Genomic DNA, 18,096 nt, shown 5'->3' on the forward strand with positions numbered 1-18,096 from the left:
AGTTCTTTATATATTCTAGATTCAAGTGCTTTATCAGATATCAAATACTTTCAAGTATTTTCTCTTCATCTATAGCTTTTTGTCCACTTAGCAGATACCTTACATGCAAACTGCTTCCCTATGATGAAGCCTAATTTATTAGTCTAGTTTCCTCCCAGTGCAGGGCAGGGATAAGGGTCGGGGTCCCGGCCGAGGCTTCCGGGGCGGGCAGGTCTAGGCTCTTGTGGCCTGGCTGTGTCCTCCTCAGTCCCTGTGTTGAGCCCGTGCCCTGGGGTGGCTGCAGGTATTTACAGGAGATCTTTAGGGAGGTAAAGAAGCTTTGGAGACCACGGGGCAGGCCACGCCTGAAGGAGAGGAGACCTGGTCTCAGGGTCTCTCGGGCAGGTGCTAAGAAAGGCTGTGAGAGAAGTCCAGAAGGGGCTCTCTACACTCCCAAGAGAGGCCTCACCGGAAACCACCCTGCCGCACTTCCGTCTTAGACTCCAGAACCGGAAAAGGACTGATTTCTGTTGTTGAACCAGCCACTCGGCGTTACGACTGGGTTTTGCATTTTCTGCTGCAGTAAAAGGACACTGGTGAAATTACAGATGACAACAGAAATGACAGAAATACAATGATGATACAGATGACTTGGCCAGTGGTTCTGCAAAGGGGTAAGCCCAAGGTGGAAGCTGCACCTGGTGAGGGCTTCTTGTCCCATCTAAGGTGGCAGAGGGCACAGGGCAGGAGCACCGAGGGAGACGCAGAAGCACTGCACCAGTAACCCGCCCATCCTGCGACAGTGGCCTCCACTCCTCTGGAGAACTGCCTCTCCTCAGGCGTGAGCCCAGCCGCCTCATTTTTGCTTAGTTTTGCTCTGTTCTCTCTTTTGAGGTGCTGGGATTGAGCCCAGAGCCTCTACATGCGGGCCAGGCACTGTGCCTGCCACTGAGCTACAGCCCAGATGTTTTTCATTTTTGCTGTGAGTTGGGTAAGCTGCCTCATTCTTCGCGTGTAAGTGGGCTGGATGTGGGTCAGCAAATGGGATTGACTCTTGTGCCAACAAAATGAAATAGGGGAGCTCTTACCAGCCTGTGGCTGCAGTCCATAATGCTCACCTTCCTTGTGTGCAGTTAATGCATGTGCATTGCACATCTTAATTTCTTTTTTTCACTCCCTTTCCCTCCTCTATCTCTTGATCCCCTTCTTGTTTGAGGAAAATCTATCTCCCTGCTTCCTATTATCTATCTCTCACTTTGCTCTTTATTTATAATTTGAGTTTCTCATATAAAAGAAGTGATGCAATATGAAACTTTATATGTCTGATTTATTTCACTTAACATGGTCTCAAGGTTCATCCACTTTTCCACAAATGACCCAAGATTATCCTTTTTTATGGCAGAGTCGTACTCCATTGTGTATAAATACCACATTTTATTTATCTCTGTACCTGTTGATGAAATATAGGCTGCTTCCAAGATGTATCTATTGTGAATTCTGCTACTATAAACATAGGTATGCATGTATCTTCACAATATGTATTTCACCAAGATAGCTACAAGGGGACTAGCTGCCTCCGATGGAATTTCTAGTTTTAGTTTTTTGAGGAATCTCCATCCTGATTTCAATAGTGATTATGCTCATTTACAGTCCCACCAACAGCATAGAAGGGCTCCCCTTCCCCTGCCAAAGCTTAGGAGAGTTTTGATGAGAAGTACTCTAAGAACACAATTAGCATTAGCTGGGTGCAAGTCTCATCACTTTAAAAAAATGTCTTTAAGAAACAGGCTCTAGACAGACCATATGTGGGTGTGGGGAGAACCTGTGACCCTGAGACAGCTTCCAGGTCTTTTGCTCATGGGACAGGAGTAGTAAGTGGGGCCGCTCAGGACAAAAAACATTCGAGGAAGACAAGGAAAATGGGAAATGAGATAAAGGTTTTAGATTTCAAATAGATTGAAATTTAAGTGTTTGGGGGTATCCCGGTAGATGAATCCACTGGGTAGTTGGAGAAATGCTAGAGTTCAGGACAGAAACTATGACACTGGGAATTGCCAGCACATTGGAGTGCAGAGCCAACAGAGGAAGAGCCCTGGAGGAAAAAACAGAAGAGTGATCCTATCTCACTACATTAAAAAGTTCTCAGTCGGCTGCGTAGGTGGGTACAAAGCACCGACAGCCACAGGACATACAGCTTCGCCTTTTCACCTCTGCATGGTTTGAAACCAGCATGGTACATATCAAATCCCAACAAAAGAACTGAGTGACCAGCGAAGAGTTGCCTTTGGAGATCTCCCCAATGCCTGAAATTCATGACTGCTAGCAGAAAGTTCAGTTCAACAGAGAAATCAGAGTGTCCCACAGCAGCTCCTGTCTGTGGCATCAGAAGGAAACAGCAGACTGAGCCAGCAGTGTCTGCTGTTTGTGGACAGAGGCAAGAGACCCAGAATCCTGGTGGGTGGTCAGGGGGAGCAGAGCCTGGATGGTCAGAGTTGCAGTGCTGCAGGGAGGGTAAGGAGAAGGAGAAGGCTCAGATAGAGAGGCCAGAAACAAGGAAGATTATCCATTGCCAGAACTGTGGGACCTAAGCATAGGGGTTGGAACCAGAAGAAAAGCAATGGACACCCGTTCATCTATCCTAGTTCATCAGTTCTGCCTTCTTAATATTCCCAAATCCAACAACTCCATTTCCACTACTGTTCCTTTCATTCAGGCACCTGGTGCCTAGATTCCTGGACTCTTCTGACCTGCCTCCAGGTTTGCCCTTTCAACCTGAGCTCACTCTTGTCATTGATAACCTCTTAGCATACATCGGATCCTGCCGCCCATTTGCCATATTAAAGCCATTCTCCAGATGATTTCATGGACTGGATTATGTACTAGGTAAAGAACTGGCAAATGTCACCTGCTGACGTAGGACAGTAAATACTTTTGGCTTTACCGACCACACAACTTTTCAGCTACATCCCAGTCTCGAAACTCAGCCAGTGTGGTGTGGAAACATTGCACATCACTTGCAGTGTGTAAGTGAGTGTGGCTTGTTACAGTGAAATTTGGTTCAGAGACAAGTGGTCAATGAAGTTGGTCCCCAAATCAGCTTGATGACCCTGGGACTACGGGAACAAAGAGCTTCCTGTCTCAATGGTGTACAAGAGAATTGCTGAACGATGAATGGGTAGGTCTGACTTAACTTCCTGTCACCCTCCCCATACCCCGGTGGCTCAAAGCCTGTTCCTGTTTGTGTGAAGTCCAAGGAGCAGAGTGTGTTGGTCCAGGAGAGGAAATCCAACTACAGTAGGAGCTGCCTGGGACCCATCCGTCCTCCTTCCCTCCTACACGCTAAGCGTCTTCTGTACCAGTGTCCAGCTGCAGCCCCACTGCTCTGCTCCTGCTTCCTGGGCGCTGGCTTTCTCTGTCCTTCCTCGGGGTCTTCAGTGCTATTCTCTCCCTGTGGATGACACGCAATGAGCACGTACGAGGCCCTTGGTTTGATCCATCACGTCAATAACAAACAAGCAAGAGCCCTCTCGTACACACAGACACGCCTTGGCTCAAAGTGCCCTGGACGTTCTGAGATCGGAAAGTTCTGTTCTAGGTTGCTGTGGCATCATGGTGTAGTGGAAAAAGCCCTGGTCTTTTTCTTAGTCCTAGATCCCTTCTCTCTAGCTGTGTGCTTTGTGTTACTTTACCCTCTCTGAAAATTAATTTCTCATTAGAAAAAAAATAGGAGTAAAAATATGAGCTGCACACAATCCAAAGAGCTATGAGTGAATTATGCATAATAACAGGGCAGGTGTCAAGGGCTGCATGGCACTGTTTTTGGGAACCTCCACAGGGGCCTTTCAGTAACTGTCCCTCTCAGTCTCTTGGAATTGTTGCTCCCCTGACCTGTGCTCATCTTTGATGACCTGAATCATCCGAGGCGCTTGACTGCCTTCACCACTGAGAAGAGAACTATCAAGCTTGGCTTATCACAGAGCTTGGAAATAGTCTATTCTTCGCTCAAGCATATTTTGCAACAACTGAGACCCCCTTGGGCTTCTATCTTCTAGTTTCCTTCCCAAATATGAAGCTCATTTTTTTTTTTCTTTCTCCTTCTGACTCCGATGTTAGCAGGATCCCTGCGAACTCTCCCTCAAGGATGCTTTGCGGGGAGCGAGAATGACACGTGCATTGTCTCCTTGCCTTTGATCAGTGTGTACCCTGGGAGTCCCCCGCAGAGGTAATTCTGTGAAGCTTCAGCCCGCACAGGCATGACCGGAAAGCAGAGAGCAAATACCCGGCCTAGCGCTACCGCTCCCAGGCCCATCCCACGTACACGTTGCTAAATGCACAGGGCGCTCTGCCTGCTCCTCCCAGCCCTCTCAGATCCCGCTCCAGCCAGCCATCCTCAGTCAACACCTGGCAAGTGCGATAAACCCAATTAGCTCCAAATACTGCAGAGGCGGAGCCTTGCTCTGAAAGTTTGCTCTTAAAGTACCGGAGCAACCTTGCATAAGACTTCTGCCATGCCAGCACTGGAAAATGTCCTTAATTCTGCCATTGATGTGCTCTTTGGCTTCCTGCATGATGCTCCTTTGAGGTAGGAGGATTGCTCTAAGGAAAGATTAATTAAATGCAGCGATTCTGTTTGGGGTACAAATTCACAGGCTCCAGTGATGCTCATGAGATGATTTGTTCCATTTTCCAAAGCAGTTGTACACTTTTGTTTTCCACTTTGCGTTCAGGTGCCTACGCAAATTCTTTCCTGTCGTCTTCCTTGTGGGCAGAATCAGGTTTTGCGCAGATGTTCATAATGCCCCTTTGCTCTGTCTGGGTGGCATCTTCACTTCGGCTGGTGGGCACCACCCGGCCTCCTTTGGTTGAGTACTTTGAATAACACTTCCTAGTTGTTCATCCCCTGCCTAGCACCTGCTCAGGGATGGGTGCCCTCCTTGCTGCTGGGAAGGAATGGGAATTTGTCCAACCCAGTCAAAGTGACCTCATTCTCCTTGCCGGGGGTTGGTTTAGGAATTATCAAATAACCCCTTCCTGGCCCATGATATGGGAAGGTAAATACAATGGAAAAATGTCTTCAGTCTTAAGAAGAGATGTACAACAGGCTTCCCAATAAAGCTTGCAGATTAAATGAATAAATATATGTATTCCTCATTGGTTCCTTCCAAAACCCTACTAAAGAGAGAGCAAAGGAATTTCCTTTAAGGCATAAATTTATAACAAGAAAAATAGGTGTTTGAGTCACTTTCCTATCACTGGGACAAAATATTGAACACCTGCAACCTAAAGGAGGGGAAGTTTATCTTGACTCATGGTTTCAGAGAGTTCAGTCCTTGGTTGGCCAGCTCCAAGGCATAAACAGGGAGGGATGGAGAGAGGCCTTTCCAGATCATGCTCCCAGAAACCCACCTCTTCTGACCAGACCCCACCTCTGAACACCAAAGTCAGCTACAAACTCATCCATGGATTAACCCACCAATGAATATAGCATCTCGTGACCCAATCACCTCCAAAATCCCCTACCCTGAACACATGAGCCTTTTGGAGGACATTTTGGATCTAAACCGTAAGAATGGAAAAAGACCAACAAAATTATATTAGCTACAAAGCACTCCAATGTAGGAACTGACTTACAGACCCAAGAAAGCTAAGTGTAAACCACTGAAGGAGAAAGCTGTGAAGCAAGCCCATGTCACAAGAGTGCCCAAAAGTCTCAGGAGGTAGAAGCTAGTGAGAGGAGTCATGAATAATCTTAACAAAAGGATTTTGTTCACATCTTTATTAGAGAGAGAGAGAGAGAGAGAGACCCAGACAGACAGAGACAGGGACTCAACCCAAGGGACGGGAGGATCTCTGGCTTGGAGAATGCCAAGCAAAGCTGAGGCCAAGGGCAGCGTATTGCAAACAGGGAGAGGAAGTGAAGTCCCACATACAACGATTGAGATCCTTGCTCTTGTCTACAGGCTGAGTTTCCAAAATGCTGGGAGCCAGAATCATGTGCTCCAGGCAGGAGCCTGAGATTCTTCTTTTGCTAATCTATTTAAATCAAAAGAAAATATTAAAGATTGTGCTATGGAGGATCCCTCCAGCAATCCTGCCCAGCCAGATCCCTGGCAGCTGGTAACTCTCAATCAACCCAGCTGGTAGTTGGGCCCAACCACATGCTAACAGTTTCCAATTAGCTTTTTAGTGTTCCCTTATTGGATGAAATTAGACTGCAAAGACTAATCAGGCACTGGCAGAAGGCTGTAGCATGAAGCATGGAGTCCAAAGCAAACATACAAAAGCAACTGAGAAGCTGGGAATTGTGGCACAATCCTGTAATCCCAGCACTGGGGAGGCTGAGCCAAGGGAATCTTGAGTTCCAGGACTCCTTAGGCTATAGTGAATACCAGGCCAGCGTGAACTACAGAGAGAGATCTTGTCTTGGAAGGAAGGGAGGGAGGGAGGGGGAGCAGAAGGGAGGGGAGGGGAGGGGAGGGAGGGAGGAAAAGAGAGAGGAATGGAAGGAAAGAAAGAGGAAAAGAAGGAAGAAAGGAGAAAAGGAAGGAAGCAAGAACAATTGAGAAAACACTTAATGATCCACGGAGAAGAAAACATCAAGGAACTCAATAGCTGCAAATAGCCAAAATGTATTTTGCATCTATAAAACAAAATAAGAAGCTATTTTATAAGAGAGGTAGGAGAAAGATTAAAAGAACAAAAAAGAGCTCTCAAATTAAAAAAATTTTCACTAAAAAGGTTGGAGCACTCTTGCTTTAAAAAAGAGAAAAAGTGAATATAAGGGTGAACAGCAGAGCAAAAAAATCAACATCCAAATGATAGAATTTGAAGAAAAGAGAAGGAAAACTCAGAGGAGACACTAAATCTGCTGGAGTCTTTGTCTTGGACTTAGCAGCCTCCAGAATGATAACAAATAAATTCCTGTTGTGTTATGAACCATCCAGTGTATGGTGTTTGTTAGGTCAGCCTGAACATTCTAAAATATCATCGTGAAATTTCAGTTGCAGACAGAGTATATGATAAAGGTGTGAGGAAAATCCTACTACATACTAAGGATTGAGAATTAAAGTGTTGCTGGGTGTGGTGGTGCACACCTGTAATCCCAGCACTTGGGAGGCTGAGGCTGGAGGATCGCTGCAAGTTCAAGGCCAGCCTGGGCTACATAGTGAGTTCAAGGCTAGCCTGAACTAATACCAAAACCCTGTTTCAAAAAGAAAAAGAAAAAAAGAATTGAAACATCCTCAGACTTTTCTACATTTACACTGGAAGCTGAGAGATTGTAGAGCAATTTCTTCAGATCTCTGAGTAAAACTTACTTCCTAGCTATACTCTATATCCAGCCAAACTTTCAATCAAACGTAAGGATAAAATATATTTTCAACTATTCAAAATTTCAAAAAATTATCTGCCATGTACCCTATCTGAGAGAACTACTGAAGGATTTATTCCAACCAAAAAGGGAAATAAACCAAGAAAATAAAACAATAAATCTGGAAATTCAACACAAGAAATAAACCTAGAGAACTCTCGGGCGAAGAGAGGAGACCTCAGGATGATGGGTGAACAGCAGGCTGGGGAGGAATTTGGCCTACACTAGCATAGATCAGGAGATTCTGCTAATAAGAAAATAAGGTTGAGAAGTTGTGGTGGACTAACTAATGGTCACCTTGGAGTGCCCAGCTGAACTGGATCAGTGTGGTTTGGGCCTGGAGGACCCACCAGAGAACTGTTGCCAACAGCATAAAAAGAACTGGAGGGGAAGATCAGGGGCTGTTGATTTTCTAGGGGAAGCTTGCTGCGGATGGTTTTCCTGATGTGAACTCAGCTGTTCTCTTCAGGGGAGTGCTGATCTTCACTGTGAGCGTTGCTTCCTGGCTCTAGTGCAGATCCCTCAGCCTGGTGAGTCAAATCCTTCATCTCACCAGAGCAGGTTTTCTGGCTTCCCCCGCTGGCCTTTGGGCCTTCCAGGTACAGACCCTCAATACAGACAAGCATGAGACATTGCTGTGGGCTCCAGGCCTCTGGCTGGACTCATGGGGACAACAATGCCATGGGCTCCAGGCCCTCAGGCTGGACTATGCAGGACATTGCTGTGAGACCCAGGCCCTTGGCTGGATTCTTCGGGTCTCTAGTGTGCGGCTAGATCTCTTGGACTCCTCTGCATTTGACATTTTGGGTGACCATTATAAAGTAATCCTATAAATTATGTGTCCTGCATTAAATCTATTCCCTTGAAAACCCTGAGTACCACAGAAGTGGAGCTATTCAAGGCCTCTAGAATCCACAAGGAACAAATCTCAGGCAAACGGCAAATGTCGCCTAAACAAACAGGAAAGCTGGGGTGAGCCCATCCCCTGATGCTGTCCCTGAAACCATCCTGGTCCCCAGACTGTAGTGGGAGAGACGATTAATGTCTGTTGTTTAAATTGCTTTCACTTTTGTTTTCCTGCTTTCCTTGCAGCCAACATTATGTAATTGATATAGAGAATCAAGTTCCTTCAGAAAGAGTGGGGGCAGGTGACTGGGAGTGCTCTGGCAGCCATCATGAGTTCAGGCAGTGCAGTCAGTCATCACGGAACGTGTGTCTGTTGACTGCCTGTCGCCCAGGTCTGTTTGGTCCCCGCTCTGTAGCCACCATTTCCTCCGCTTACTTATGTTGTCTGCTAGTTTTAAAAGCAAACGGCTGGGTGCAGCTTCCCTCTATTTCATGGCTTGATCTCACACGCAGTTCCTGCTGTCAGAATGTACCTTCTCTCGTAAATCGTTGAGAAAGTTCATAGAATTGGTCCAGCTCGTATTTTAATACTGGGCTGGACTGTGTCTTTGACCATCTTTTTAATTCGTTCATTACATGAGTTCACCAGTTCATTACAGTTCCCGTCCTTGTCCACACCGTCATGTGCATAGGAAGGAAGGAGTACTGGGCTGTGGCGATATGAGACTGATCATCTTCACTCAGCTATCACTTCAGAAGCTGGCTGCTGTAAAAGGGGTTGATTCTTATTAGAGTGGGCTGTGGAATAGGCTGGTTAACTCAGATAATGAGTTGCATTTTGAGAGAGAGAGAGAGAGAGCTTGCAAGCTCCTTTAATGGTCCATTCCTCTTATGCTGCCTCACAGTAAAGGCATTTAAATCTCAAACCACAACTTCCTGCTGTAATTATTTTTTCTCTTCTGGCTTCTCTAGAAATGAGATACAGCAACTTCCCGCCATTCTGGAATCATACTCCTTGGATATTCTCATCTTCAGGCAAAAAAACCAAAAAAACCCCACACAATTTCTTTACACTTTCGTTTGAAGGACAAGGGAAAGTATCTCACTCAACACATTTATGGAATTTATCTCCTCTGATAGCTTTTTTGTTTTTGTTTTTCCTGTTACTGGAGATCGAACTTGGGTCCTTGGGCTTGTGCAGCAGGTGGCAAAACCACTGAGCTAAATCCCCGGCCCACCCTCTGATTGTTTTTGTTCAACAGTAATCAAAGGCATTATGCAAATACCTAAGGCAATATTTTAAATTATGGTATTTCTATTCACAGACTGTGCAGTGAATACCATTTAAAGATGCAAAATCTCGTGTCCTGACGTTGATCACAAAATACGTAGGTGATTTCCTGTTGGACAATATCCAGAAACTAGTGGCGGATGATAGAATAATGTAGGAAGATTCATAGAGATATATGGTAGAGTATAGAGAAATAGACCCACCAACTTTATAGATAGTTTACTGCGTGGTATGGCTTCTATCTTGGTGTCCCCCCAAAGCCTCATGCAGTCACGGGTGGGGCTTTTAGAGGTGGCTGGATCTAGGGTGTGTGGTGCTGGGATTAAGGGTTCCCCACCCTGGGTGTGAGTGCCACCTGTCCTAAGGGCGAGTAACCCAGATGGAACGTAACAGGACCAAGAGGGCTGCTGTCCTGCTTGCTGCTGCTGCTGCTACTGTTGTCTCCTATCTGCTCTGCGGTGCCTCTCTGCCCTGCACCCTGCCTTGAAGCCAGCCAATTAGAGGCTGAAATCTCTACAAACTGTGAGCCAAATAAACCTTCCCTCCTTTACCTTTAGCTGTTAGGGTTTTTGTTTCAGCAATGAGAACAGTAACTAAGATGTGCATCATGTGTATTTCCAGGTAATGCTAATATGTTTTATGTGATGGAGAGGTCTGAGTGAATGAGTAAGTATGGATGTTGAGGGAGAGAGAAAAGGCAGTGACGTCTTTAAAAGTATGTATTCACCAGACACACATGTTTAGATATTGCAATGCTTCTCTTGTGTGAGGAACCAAAAGGGTAAAATAGGACCAAAACGGAGGATAGATATGGGAACGTAGGAAGAAAATGTTCAAACGGGAAGGGGAATGAGGGATTGGAAGGGGTGGAATAGGGACACAAAATGTTTTTAAATGAAAGAAAAACAATAGAAACAAAGTTTTGTACATGGAGAGGGGAAGGATTGAAGGGAAGGGAGGGGAGTGGGAAAAGAAAATGAGTTAAAATATAAGCGGGGCGTGGTGGCACACACCTGTAATCCCAGCACTCAGGAGGCTGAGGCAGGAGGATCGCTGTGAGTTCGAGGCCAGCATGGGCTACATAGTGAGTTCAGGTCCAGCCTGAACTACAAAGGGAGACCCTGCCTCAAAAATCCGGCCCCCCCCCAAAATATATATATTTATATTATGTACAGGTACAAATCCCTATGATGAATGTAATCATTCTGTATGTCAAAAATGTACCAATAAAGTTAATTTTAAAATAAAGATATGCATTCATGTGGGTCTTTAATATGTATTTTAATGTGGCCCAAACACTAACCCTATGTCAGCCCAGAAAAATCATAAAATTGACCTAGCAGTGAGGTAATGGCAGATTCCTCCGTTCTATTCAAGTGTGGTGACATCCTGGTTAGCAGCTGACGTGTCCAGGCCAAGGCCAGTAGGAGCTCGTGTTTCCTAAGGGCTTAGCAGCTGCTGAGGGTGGTGTTCAGCTCATTCGCCGGTGGACGGGAAGCTGTTCCGGATAGCGTTCTTTCTTCCTTTCCATCCAAGCTCATACCACCTCAGGGAAACCTGGTCAGTCACCTTACAACAGAGTTGAGGTTCCTCTGCCCTTCCATCTGCTCCTTGCCGCTTACTCCTTCTTTTCTTCTTCTTCTAGTACTGAGTGAGACCTGAACCCAGGGCCTCTGCACTGAGCTATATCCCCAACCCATGTTTTTGTTTTCTTTTGTGACAGGGTCTGGCCAAGTTGCCAAATCACCCAGGGTGGGCTCCAGCTTGCAGTTAGTCCTCCTGCCTCAGCCTCCCAGAGTGCTGGGATTACAAGTGTACACTACCATTCTTGGCTCGCTTACTCTTTTTTGACAGGGAATACTTGATGGCAGAGGTCCCCAACCTTTTTGTCACCTGGGACAGGTTTCCTGGAAGACAGATTTTCCATGGCTGAGGGGAAGGACTGAGGGGAGATGGTTTAGGGATTCAATTCTCATAAGGTGCTGGCACTGCAGATCCCTCTCATGCGCGGCTCCCAGTGGGGTTCGTGTTCTTACGAGAATCTGACCAGAGGTGGAGCTCAGGTGACAGTGGGAGCAGCCAGAGGGGCTGTAAATCCAGAGGAAGTGCACTCTTCACCTGCTGCTCAGCTGCAGCCCTCCGGGCCTGCTGGGGGCCCTGCTAGGGGGATCGCTTCTCCCTGGCCTGTGAGTATGAGGAGACAGAGACTGTCTTCCCCCGTTTCTGTCTCCGGTTTCCACACGGGAGGTAGCATTCCATGGGAGTCAGAGGAAAATCACAAGGCTTAGCAAAGTGTGAGTCTTTCCCATTCTGTGTCCTTGGATGAACGGGTACAAGCACCTTCATCTGGAAATGGGACAGGCGGGCACACGATCTGTGCAGTGGTGAATTTCATGTGTTCACTTAACTGTGATGCCCGGACACCATTATTCCTGGCTGTGTCTGGGAAGAAGTTTCCAGATGAGATGAGCTTTTGAACTAGTAGAATGGTGAGGAAGAAGAATCTCACAGACAGGATTGGCTTATCCAGCCGCTGAGTCCAAAGCATCGCACAAAGATGGAGGGAGGGCAACGTTCCTCTCTCCTTGCCAGCTGGGAGACCCGTGGGCTTTGCCCTCAAAGTCAGAGCCCCGGCTCTCAGGCCTTGGTACTAGAGGACGGGCATCAGCCGTGCCTCCCGGGGTCTGGGTCTCAGGCCTCTGGACCCAGGCTGAATCCTACTTCTGGCGTCCCCTGGTTCACAGCCTGCAGACTTATACTTGTGTTTATTGATTCTGTTTCTCTGGAGAATCCCAAATAGCACAGATTTTAACATTAAGAGTGGTTCTAGGGGAACAGAATTTTGAGGGTGGTATTTTGTAGCTGGTTCTGAGGTTTCTGGAATTGGATTTCTAATTTGATTAGATTTTAAAATGATGATTCTTATTTCCTAATCATTACTTCTGAGCATCGGGAAGCTCAGGCACTCTGAATGCGATAATACTGAACATTTTTGGAAACTAAGGAATATGATGACATTGGACAGTTATTCCTAATATCCCTGGGATAGTAAAAGAAATGTGCTCACCGGTTTAAATTCCCAGCTCCGGCACTGTGTATATAAATGACCTAAGAGCTTCAAGGTGTACCCGGAGGGAAGCCCTCCTCCCCTACAACTGCAGGGCTGAAATTGCTGAAAATCCAGTGAAGCATCTCACCCTGTGATTGGCTGAATGAGAGCTCAAGTTGAATCCCCAGCCTCCCAGGCTGTCTGCTGCCAAGGTGAAGGCTTTGGTCTGGAGAGAAGAGGAAGCTGTAAGTTAAGACGGGGACTGGGGGGAGGCCCTGATGGACTGGCAACATTGAGTCCCTAATGGAATTAGTCTTCTTGACCAGGGGAACTCTCACCATTCCAGTACAAGTGGCCTCCACTCTCCAAAGCATGGCCTCCCCAGCCCTAGCAGAAATTACCTCCGTGTCTCCAGTGGCAAGAGGGTCCCCACCCTTAGCCAGCTCCCCACTCACAGTGGCTGAGCTTGTCAAAGCGTATTATCCTTGCGTGACGTGATAAGACTGGTTTCTCCCAAGGCAGGAGTCACACAAGACCCTGCTGCTTAGTTTCAAGACCCATCCCTGCCACCCCTTTTTGCTTCTGGACCAATAATCCAAATTGATTTCCACCCGGCTCCTAGGTGTGAGGTGCAAAGTGCGACCCAGGAGGAGTTACACTGCATTCCGAAAGAACCACCAGAGTTGCCCTATTGTAAAGCTTGAATCCAGGGAACATGTATGGGAATAAATATTGAGAGAGTGAGATCATGATGAAAAGAATTTAACCATTTACCAGTCCAGTCATTTAAATGCAGGACACCCAAAATTGCATTGTAAATTAATTTTTATAAGATAATATAACAAGAAATACAAAAATGACAGTTTTATCAAATTTATTCAATAATTTTTCTGTGTATATCTTACAACATTCGAGGTACAATGTCATGTGATAATCTGGACAGTAGTATCTAGCCTCTTTCTCAATTCTTTTGGCATTATTGTCTTTCTTTGAATAACACACTTTACACTGTTGTGTTGGCCTTTACTTTTTTTCTATGGGTGGTATAATTTCAATAAAATGTCTACCCAATAAAAGTAATGGTGAGCTGGGGATTTAGCTCAGTGGTTCCACCACCTGTCTCGAAAGCACAAGGTCCTGAGTTCGATCTCTGGTACCAAAAAAAAAATTGTAGTTGCAAAAGTAATGGTTTAGAGGCCAATAATCGATGTCCTGGTTGGTGTTTCACCATCCTCAATTTTTCAATTATTTGATCTGTTAGAGCTAATCTAAATTGTAAATGACTTTTTGAATCCCCTTGTTTTGAATAAACAACAAACAAGTTCCATATTGTTTGATCCAGAAGATACATAAATTTTTTTTTTTTGGTACCGGGGATCGAACTTGGGACCTTGAGCTTGTGAGGCAGGCAGCAGAACCACTGAACTAAATCCCTGGCCCCATAAATATTTTATAATAATAATTTCTCCTTGCATTTTGATTGCAGGACAGCTTGTTAGATGTGGGTCAACTCAGTCAACACCACCTGTGAAACTGTTACAGTCACTGACCACTATTGGAATTTTTTAGTTTTGTTTCTTCTTTCAAGTTCTGTCATCTCTGTATCATGAACAGTTGACAATAAGGAGGTATGTTTTTTGTCTTTCCATTTCATCACACAGACTTTTCCTCTTTGATATCCTGACATTTCTCGGGTTGTTTTTTTGTTTGTTTGTTTTTGGAGATCTTTTGGCACTTCCTTCTTATTCAGTCTCAAATGTGTCCATTCTGTATTGTAAAAGAATATCACTGAGTTCTGAAGAAGTAAAAAAATTCTGTCTAGTGACTTATGATAAGAGTTTTCATAGATTGTAGCACCAAATTATAGGTTGTTTATAATGTTGCCTGAGCAACATTTGGGATAGTCAGTATGTAAACAAACATGCCATCTGAGAGGCACTGAGTGGGGTAAACTGTTAAGTGGTTAAAGTCGAGTCAGGTTGAATTTATTGATATGGGTTCACTAAACAGATTCTGCATTTAATGTTACACCTTGGGAGTTAGAAAGCACTCTGAATAGTTCAATGATTGTTTGGCTAAAATATCCATGAAAAGATGGCCCACCATGAGCACCCTAGAAATGCTCCATCTACATTGGTTTAACATAGAATAAGGGATTCAAAGACTCGAGATTAGGATGTTAGGGTGCATTTGTCATCTAAGACCTATTCACCTACACTGGTAAGGTTCAGATGATGTATCTTTCACCAGTACTTTGGGAAATAATTTGTGAGGGAGTCCCAGCATCCTTGAAGAGCTCTGTGACCATTCTTCTCTGTAGGCCAGATCTTACAAATGCCCCTAGCCCCTATTCTGCTGAGGCAGGAGATTAGGGCATGGCCAGCTGGCTGAGCAAGGGGGCATAACCTGCCAATCATGGAGATCCAGGACACAGGTGTAGAAGAACAATTCCCAAGCCCTGCACCTGAGACCAATCAGAAAATGCTATCTCCGGGCTAAGGATTTAGCTCAGTGGCACCGTACCTGCCTTGAAAGTGCAGGGTCCTGAATTCCATCCCTGGTACCAAAGGAAAAATAAAAAAGAAAGAAAGAAAATGCTGTCTTCAATTCTTCTGGTATGAGATCAAGCATGTTTTTAAAAGGACAGCCTAGATCTGATGTCAGAATGGGGGGAGAGAAAAGGTGGTGCCCATTAACCTCATGGCCACTGTGATGGACTAACTAATGGTCAACTTGGAAGGCCCAGCTGAACTGAATCAGTGTAGTCTGGGCGTGGGGATCCACCTGAGGATTGTTGCCGACGGCATAAAAAGAGAACTGAAGGGGAAGATCAGGGGCTGTTGATTTTCTTGGAGGAGCTTACTGCGGATGGTTTTCCTGATGCAAAACTTAGCTGTTCTCGACAGAGGAGGAGCTCGGGGCCTCACTGTCACTGGGAATGGCTGCTGTTTTTGTCAGGGTAGCTCTGATCTTCACCATGAGCATCACTTCCTGGCTCCAGTGCAGATCCCTCAGCCTGGTGGCACAAATCCTTCACCCCATCTGTGAAGGATTTCTGGCTTCCACCACTGGCATGTGGGCCTTCCAGGTGCAGATCCTTGATACGGACAAGCATAAGACATTGCTGTGGGCTCCAGGCCACTGGCTGGACTTATGGAGGGCACTGACTTGGCCTCTAGGCCCATAGCTGAGCTTGTGTGAGATATTGCTGTGGGATGCAGGTCCTTGGCTGGATTCTTCTGGCCACTAGTGTGCAGCTAGATCTCTTGCACTCCTCCGCATTTGACTTTTTGGATGACTATTATAAAATAATCCTATAAATTATGTGTCCTATGTTTAAATCTATTCCCTTGCAAGCTCTGACTACAACAAATTTGGTCAGAGAAATGGGATCATTGATGTGACATTACCTGGCCATGTGGCTCAAGAACCTCTGGAACTGGCTTGTGGGAAGGGGAAGAGTTAGGAAAAGTTCAGAGATGCTGGCTGAAGGAGACCTAGACTGTCTTAGGCTGTTCTGTATGGGAAGTTCTAGTCAGAGCTCAGAAGACCAGAAATCTAGTAAAGATCAGGCTCAGGAGTTTCCTGCTGGGAAGAAGGACTGCATTGGGTGTTGGACTCCAGACGATGTGTATTATGGCTTGGCAGAAAGTTTGTCTGCATTTTGCTCTTGTCCAAAGAATTTGCCTGAGACTAAGGGCAGTAGACTAATCTCATAGAAGAAATTTCAAGGCAGTCTAAAGTTGCGGCGGTAGCATGGCTACTGTTGGGAGCTTTTAGTAGGACTTATGTTAAGAATCAAGAGCAAAGAGCACAGCAGAATGACTTAAAATGTGAGTTTGGCTAGAAAGGAAGTTCCAGTGAAGCTGTGGACTGCAAAGATAGAGCAGAGGAGATCTTGATTGTTGAGAAGGAATAGGAGAATAGAAAAGATAGCCTGAGGGCACCACAGGAAGCAGGACTCCACCCTTTGCAGTCTCAGAATTGCAAAAGTGAAAGACTGCTTTGAGAAGAAAGCCTCAGAGAACTATGTTCCAGAATGGCAGCCACCTAGAGAATCTGTTTCTCAGAATTGTATTCAGAGTGCTCAGCAACCCAGGCACTCGACTCCTACAGCCAAGAGAGGAGGAAGCCTGGCTACTGCTCCAGCTGGTGGCAGACCTTGGCATCATCCATGTGGCATTGGTATTAGATGCATGCAGAATGCAAGAGTTGTGGGGTCAGGAAGGCTTCCACCCAGATTTCAGAAGAAGACTTGGGAGACCAGGCAGTGCCCCTGGGAGGACAGGCAGTGTGTGAAGCTGTGAGTGCGAAGCCAAAGGTGCAGTGGAGACCCCAAAAGTTTGGGGAAGCCAGGAGGGTGGATTATTTAAGGAAAGCTTTGAGGGAGCAGAACTGGCCTCAGAGAAACCACAGGAGCTACAACCATCTGCAGTGCCATAGGAGCAGGGTCACCCAAGCCCTTTGGAGTTCACAATTTGCCACAGATTGCTTGGGATGCTGGAAATGGAACTGTGGAATGTACTGTTTGGCCCGCTGGATTTTGGCCTTGCTTTGGTCCCATTCCCGTGTATCCTCCTGTTTGTACCTTTTGGAATGGTAATGTCTATCTTGTGCCATTGAATGTTGGAAGTGTTTAACTTTCTTTTCATTTGTACAGGGGCTTGGTGCTAAGAGTTTGCCTTAAATCTCAGAGACTTGGGACTTGGACTTTTTAGCAAAGGTGAAACTGTAAGGACTTTGGCAACTCTTAGAGATGGACTGAGTACTTTTTGCATACATGGATGTGCGTGAGTCTTTGGGGGGCCAGGGATGAAATGTTGTGGCTTGTGTCTAGATGTCCCCCGCAAGCCTCATGTGGTCTTTTCCAAAGGTAGCTAAGTCTGGAATGTGTGAGGCTGAGATTAAGGGTGTGTGTTTACTAAACCACTACTCATGAGTGATTTGGTTTGGCACTGTCCTAATCCCAGAAGTCTGAATAAGATAAAAGGAGCAGAAAGAGACTGTTAAGGGCCCTTGTTGCCTTTGCTGCTTCCACCACTATGAACTGTTGCCCTGTGCCACGTGCCTTGGAGCCAGCCGATTATGGACTGAAACCTCTATGAACTGTGAGCCAAATAAACCCCTTCCCCTCTAACTTTGAGTGTCAGATGTTTTGTCTCAGCAATGAGAGAAAAGTTAACTAACACAGACACTAACATCTTTCTTTCTCTCACTCTCTGACCGACATTGTACTTTGTAGAGCATACTTTTCTTATCTTTAATATATGTAAAGCCTCACTACCTTTCCCACTTTCCTTGTCCAATTCTTTGTTCAGGACAACAAGAATCTCTACAAGGACCCCACAGCACCCCAGAACCCCAGGAACATTGCCACACTGCCTCCTTTCTTCCAGCTACACTTATGGCTTCAAGCGGAGGTCCCTCCGGTCCATTGACAGAGTGAGCAATAACTTGGGCCTGGTATACAGATGGCTCTGTAAGGTATGTGGTACCCTCAGAGGAACCACTGGAGCCTGGAGCCCCTCTGGGACAGATCCAAAGGACGATAGTGAAGGGACC

This window comes from Heterocephalus glaber, unplaced genomic scaffold, assembly GCF_053883595.1.
Source record: "Heterocephalus glaber isolate CG9 unplaced genomic scaffold, H.glaber_assembly_v1.0 deba00001428, whole genome shotgun sequence".
NCBI lineage: Eukaryota > Metazoa > Chordata > Mammalia > Rodentia > Bathyergidae > Heterocephalus > Heterocephalus glaber.